The sequence below is a fragment of the Cupressus sempervirens genome, chromosome 3 (genome assembly GCF_028749045.1).
Source record: "Cupressus sempervirens isolate cs-2001-9-10 chromosome 3, ASM2874904v1, whole genome shotgun sequence".
NCBI lineage: Eukaryota > Viridiplantae > Streptophyta > Pinopsida > Cupressales > Cupressaceae > Cupressus > Cupressus sempervirens.
In genome coordinates, this window is record NC_143120.1 from 679,682,940 (window position 1) to 679,689,806 (window position 6,867).

The following is a 6,867-nucleotide window of genomic DNA, read 5'->3' on the forward strand; positions in this document are numbered from 1 at the left end:
TTTAAGGACTTTGAGTGCAAAATGCAACAATTTTGACTTCATTTCTAGTTTGATATCAGTTGAGAGGATATTCGAGGAAGTTAAGTAATAATTATGTATTGATAGGACACAAACTCCATTGGTGAGTGATAAAAGTTATAAAAAAGTTAAAGAATGTATCAAAATGATAAATAAAAATCATTGACCATTTGTTTAGTCATTTATTTAGTCACTTATCTTCATCTAACCTTGTGATTTTACCCAATAACCAAGTTAGTCATGCATTTAGTCACTTATAAATTGTAAAACACTACTAGAATTTGATCACTTTTAGTCACGTAGTCATTTGTTTGCTAGAATTCTACTAGTGGTTAAATAGACCATGTTTGTTGATTTGTTGTGAAGAACTATTATTGTGTAGTTTTCTTAAACAAGTTTCTTTTTCATATTGGAGTATGCATTCAATGGGGAGAGAGAGAGAGAGAGAGAGAGAGAGAGAGAGAGAGAGAGAGAGAGAGAGAGAGAGAGAGAGAGAGAGAGAGAGAGAGAGTAATTGACTTTGTTTTTCCTTCAAAAAATGAAAACAAAATAATTGTTTTTTAATCTGATAAAGGAATTTGTTTATGAAAGGTTTCATTTAGAAAGGTTTTATTTGCAAAAGGAAGATCAAATACTTTAATTATTATCGAGAGTTCTTCTAGTCTAAGTTTAGTTGGCAAATCTCTTCAATTTTTTGAAGATAATGATATCATGCAGTTGAAGAGCTATATATAATGTTCATAAAATAGGTTTAGAGCTATTTGAAACTATCTATTATATGTAATATTTCTTGAAGTATTTTCTTCTATAAAAACAAGGTATGATTGTATGAAAAGTTTGTGAGAAATTGTGGAGAGACACAGTCATATCATTGTGCACTAGAAGAATTCTTGATAGTTTTGAAAGAAAAAGATTTTGAATTTCTTACATGTATAGGTGCATTTAAATATAAAGCATGCAGTTATATAGTATCCAATAAATGAGTAATATTTAAAAAGGAGAACATAAAAGGGTTTTTGTCCTAGTAGTTGTAGCTACTATTGTAACAGATATTCATTACTTAATAAAGATGACAAGTTCAAATGGAGTGGTTTTTCTCCCTATGATGAAATAGAAAGAATTTTGAGGGTTTTCCACTTAGCACAAAAAAGTTGTGTCTCCTATCTGTGAGTTGTTTTACATTGATATGTTATCTTGGATTCTTATTTAATTAAAGAAGATTCTATTTATGAATCATTTTTTTAAAGGTTCTAGTAAATGTTATGTATCAATCTGATTAAGTTAATAAATGCCTCTATATTCTACTTCACCCATCACCCCCTGGCCCCCTCCCCCACACCCCCCCTTAGAATATCACTACTCCTAACATCCCCATGGTGTTAGTTGATGGGTTTGGTAGGTTACAAATTTTAAGTCCCTACGTAGCTATTATTCAAATGGTGGAATTGGTAGAAACTTATTTCACATACAATCTCAATCACACAATTGATTAGGGTTTCCCAACATTCACAAACCCTTGGATTCATTATAGGTCTATAAAGAAATGGTGATGGAAATGAACTCTCTAGTAAATAGAATATTTTCACGTGCCAATTTCAATTTTTAATTTGAAGTAGATCTTGTGCTTCACCAGCCAATTTCATATATCAGAAATGTATTTGTAAGCATTCAATTTCAAAGGTGCTAAGAGATTTGGTAATTCCAAATTCACTACCAATGGGTGCTCATCACACTCCAATTGAGTAGTAGGGGTGAGTTTTTTGGTTTTTTGAATGATTTTGTTTGTCTCGTGAGCCTCCATTTCACCTACCTATCCAAAGTTGAGATCCCCAAACCTCCTCTATCACTACAGCTCCAATAGTCAAGTCATTTAATGTGGTAGGTAGGTTTGATTCCACAAAGAATGGGAAATATTTGTGTGGTCAATGAGAGACAAAAGGAGGAAATGTTCTTTCATTCAAATAGAGAGTAGAGGTATTTTGAGTGATTCAGAAGAGTTTAGCAGAAGGTTTTATCAAAGTGAAACAACGCAAGTGCATGCTTTTTTTGAGTTTTGTGAAAGTGAATGTTTTTCATGTTTTATTATCAGAAGTAGTATTTAGTTATTTTGTATTTTGGGTTTGTAGTTTTACCTTCCAAATTTGTAATAGTTTTTTTTAGTTAATAGAAAGCAAGAAAGCAAGAAGACTTGTCCATCTCCAATGTATTATGTTTGATCTTGTCTTGATTTTCTTATTCTACTATTCATTTAGTTGTTTGGAAAAAAAGAGTAGAAATCTATGTTCTTTCTTGTGCATTCTCTGGAATGTTGCACCTATTTCTCATATGGGTTAACATGCTTTATTGCCAGGAGTTAACTTTGCTTGGTCTTTGTCTCAGCTTGTGTCTTCACCAAGTAACTTGGTCGGGCGACCTGTGTTGACCGAGTGACTCAGTCCAAACCATTGTCGACTTTCCCTATTTTGACCAAGTGACTTGGTCCTAACCCTTGCCAAGTTTCTATGTGTTGACTAAGTGACCCGACCTCTTTTGTTGCTAAGAAGCTTAGTTGTTTTGTCTCGACTCCCTCCCCTCGAGTTGTTGAATTTTTTTACATGGTATCAAAGCTATTTGGCCTCACATCCTTATGAGTTTGAGCTTTTTTTTTTCTAGGTGTTGAAGTTTTTTTGTGTAGGAGACATGGCCAAGGATAAAGGAAAGACTTGGTAGCAACCACCATCCTTTAATAGAAAAAATTATGACGCTTGGGAAAAGAAGATGAGAACCATTATGGTTGCAAATGACTTGTGGGAGTTTATGTTTAATGGGTTCAATGATGTACCAACCCAACATAATATTTTTCCCTCACCACAAATTAAAAGACTCAATTGAAGGACTCAAAAAGGAAGAATGCAAAAGTGTTAAGCTTGATTAAGGCATCCATGACACAAGAAATTTTTCCCAAGATAGCAGTAGCTAACTACTCAAAGGAAGCATGGGATATCCTTGAGACAAATTTCAAGAGACTAATAAAGTCTGTGTAGTTAGCCTATAGATGATTCAAAGGGATTTTTATAATCTCCAAATGAAGGATAATGAGTCTATTGTACACTTTAGCTCAAGGATATTTGGCTTATAAACTAATTGAAGTCAAATGGAGAATATTATAAGGAGCAGATAATAGTGGGAAAGATATTGAGAAGTATGCCTCCGAAGTATGATAATCTTGTGATGACCATTGAAAAGGAAAAGGACCTTACTACTTTGACAATGGATGAGTTGATGGGTGCTCTCCAAAACTATGAGCACTTGATCAATAGATTAGAAAAAGATTACCAAGAGCGAGCTTTTAAATCTTAGGCCAATGCAAAAGGTAGGGGAGAGGAAGAAATGGCTTTGGTAGAGGCTCTAGAGGTAGAGGTCATGGCAACTTCAGACAAAGAAATATTGGAGGAGAAAGGTAAAGACGAGCAAGTAGCCAAGAGGGACCAAGCAGCTCTCAAAATAACTCTAGAGGAAGAAAGAAAAATTATAGCTCCAATAAGAATAATGTGGAGTGTTATTATTGCCATAAATTTGGGCATTGTGCAAGTGAATGCTGGAAAAAGCAAGGTGACTAGTCAAGGCAGAGTGCAAATGTTGTTGATGTGAATTTGGGTGAAGCAAACAATCCCATAGCCTTCATCATGTGCAACATTGGTGAAGAAGTAAACCTTGAGGTATGGTATAATTTAGACAGCAGTTGCAGCAACCACATGAGTGCGAATGAAAACTTATTTTCATTTATTGATAAGAATTTCAAATTTGAAAACAAAATGGGAAGCAATGGAACCATTCCTATTGTTGGCAAAGAATTTATTATGGTCCATACCAAGCAAGGTGAGAAGAGAGAGATTCAAAATGTTTATTTTTTCCCAAGCATGAAGCACAATTTGATGAGTGTTGTACAACTCATTCGAAATGGTTACAAAGTGCTTATGGAAAATGACAAGTGTCATTCATGAAAAATATGGGAGTAAAAGGATTCTAACAATTGTCCAAATGACAAGGAACCAAATATTCCCCTTGAGGATAGAGACATGTTTCTCTTCTCAAATTCTTGCTACACCTCCCAAGTATACATGTACAATAGTACATCAAAAATCATCTCTAAAGAGCATTATTGAAGACCCTTCCAAGCTATGGAATCTTAGGTATGGATATCTTGGTTATGATGGTTTAAATTTATTGTCCAAGAAAAGAATGCTAGATGGTTTTCCTAATATTGTAGAGTCATGTGACAAGTGTGAGGCTTGTATTTTGGGTAAGCAAAATAGGCTTCCCTTTAACTATGGTAACTCTAGAAGGGAAAGGAAACAATTAGAGATGGTGCATATTGATTTAGTTGGTCCAATGCAAACTACTTCTATTGGGGGGAGTACTTATTTTATGACATTTATAGATGATTTCAGCCATAGGACATGGGTATATTTTTTGAAAAATAAATATAATACATTTGATAAGTTTGTAGAATTTAAAGCTTGGGCTGAAAAAGAATGTGGAAATTATGTAAATGTCCTAAGGTTAGATAGATAGGGGGAGTATACCTCCAATTCTGTTGAAATCTTTTGTAGGAAAAATTGTATCAAGGAGCTTAGAACTAGCTATACTCCACAACAAAATGGAGTGGCTAAAAGGAAAAAATAGGACCATTATTGAGATGGAAAGGATCATAATGAAAGAAATGGGAATCCCAAGTAAATATTGGAGAGAGGCTATAGCAACAATAATATACTTGATAAATAGGTGTCCAACAAAGGCAGTCCATGACAAGATTCCTCTTGGGGCATTAGCAAAGCATAGATGGACAGTTGAGTGTTTGAGAGTGTTTGAGCGTGTAGCATATACACACTTGACAATGGAGAAAAACAAAATCTGGATGACAAGGGTGTGAAGTGCATCTGCACTTGTTATAGTTCAAAATCAAAGACATATAGATTGTATGATCCGGTCACCAAGAAGATTATCATCTCAAGAGATGTAGAGCTAAAAGAAAATTAGTTATGGGATGGTTCAATGGATAAATAAGTAAGAATTTTAAGTAAAGTGCCAATAATTGATATAGAAGATGAAGTTGGTGATCAACATAAAGAAGCAATAGTAGATCAAGATAGCTTAGGTCTACTCTAGATTGTTATTGATAGAAATAGGCAGAAAGGCAAGTAGTAATAGGCAGCTAGAGATCCATCTTTGGGTAGCTCCAAATAGCTCTAGAATTATGTACAATAGGTACAAAATAGTAGCAATAATAGTAGTGAAATTTTAGACCCCACTCTCACCTCCCTATTGCTAAGAAAGACCAAGAATCAAAGGGAGATATACCAAGATGAAAGGTATGATGAGAGTGTTAACTTTGCATTATTTTCTCATAGCGATCCAATTTATTTTGAGGAAGCTATGAAATAAAAGAAATGTTCTAAGGCCATGGATGAGGAAATAGATGCAGTAGAGAGAAATGAGACACAGGAGCTAACTGATTTGTCTCCCAAGGAACAAGTTATTGGAGTTAAATGGGTCTATAATACCAAGTACAATATTGATGGAAAAATAGATAGGCATACAACATGATTGGTGGTCAAGGGGTACAAACAAAAGTATAGTAGAGATTATGGTGAGAATTATGCCCTAGTTGCAAGAATGAAACCTGTGTGTGTTGTCATAGTAGTTACAACCTAGCACAAATGGAAGGTGTTTCAAATCCATGTCAAGTCTACCTTCTTGAATGGAGTGTTGAAGGAAGAGGTGTATGTGGAGCAGCCACCTAGTTATGAAGTTTTGGGTGAAGAACACATGGTGTATAGGCTGAAAAGAGCTCTTTATGGGCTGAAACAAGCTCTACATGAATGGTAGAGTAGGATTGACTCATATTTCATGAGCAATGGCTTTTTAAAAAGTGATGGTAAGCCCCCTCTCTACATCAAGGCAGTTGATAGTAAAGTTTTGATTATTTTCTTATATGTAGATGATTTAATTTTTACTAGAAATGATAATTTCCTAATTGATGTTTTCAAAGAGGCCATGAAGATTGAGTTTGGGATGATAAATTTGGGTATCTTGAAGTACTTTCTAGGCATAGAAGCAAAATAAATTCATGATGGCATCTTTATCTCTCAAGAAAAATATGTAGATTAGATCGTGGAGAGATTTAAAATGCAAAATAGTATGGTAACCCCAACACCAATAGTCGTAGGTATGAAGTTGAGCAAGGAAGTTTGCAGCAGCAATGTGAATACAACATTATATTAAAGTATGGTTGGAAGCTTGCTGTATTTGATAGCAACTCAGCCTTATATAATGCATGCAGTAAATTTGATTTCTAGATTTATGGAAACTCCAAAGGATTCCCATTGGCAAATGGGAAATAAGATCTTGAAGTATTTGAATGATACTAAATGATTTAGTATTTTGAATACTATTAAAACTAAGTTTGGGCTAGTTGGTTATACTAATAGTGATTGGGCTAGAAGTTTGGATGATAGGAAGAGCACTTCTAGCTATGTATTTCATATTGGTTTGGGTGTAATCTCATGGGCATCTAAGAAATAACCAATTGTTGCTCAATCTACAATAAAGGCTAAATACAACAATATGTCAAGTGATTTGGTTGAGAAGAATCTTGGCAGATTTGAAAAAAAAATAGCAGGATAGAAACACAATACATTATGACAATATTTCCTCAATTTAACTTTGTCAAAGAATCTAGTCTTTCACAAAAGAAGAAAGCATATTGAAATCTGGTTTCATTTCATTAGAGAGTTGGTTTAAAATGGTGAAATTAAGATGGAGTATTGTAAATCTGAGCAACAACTAACATGCATATTCACTAAGCCA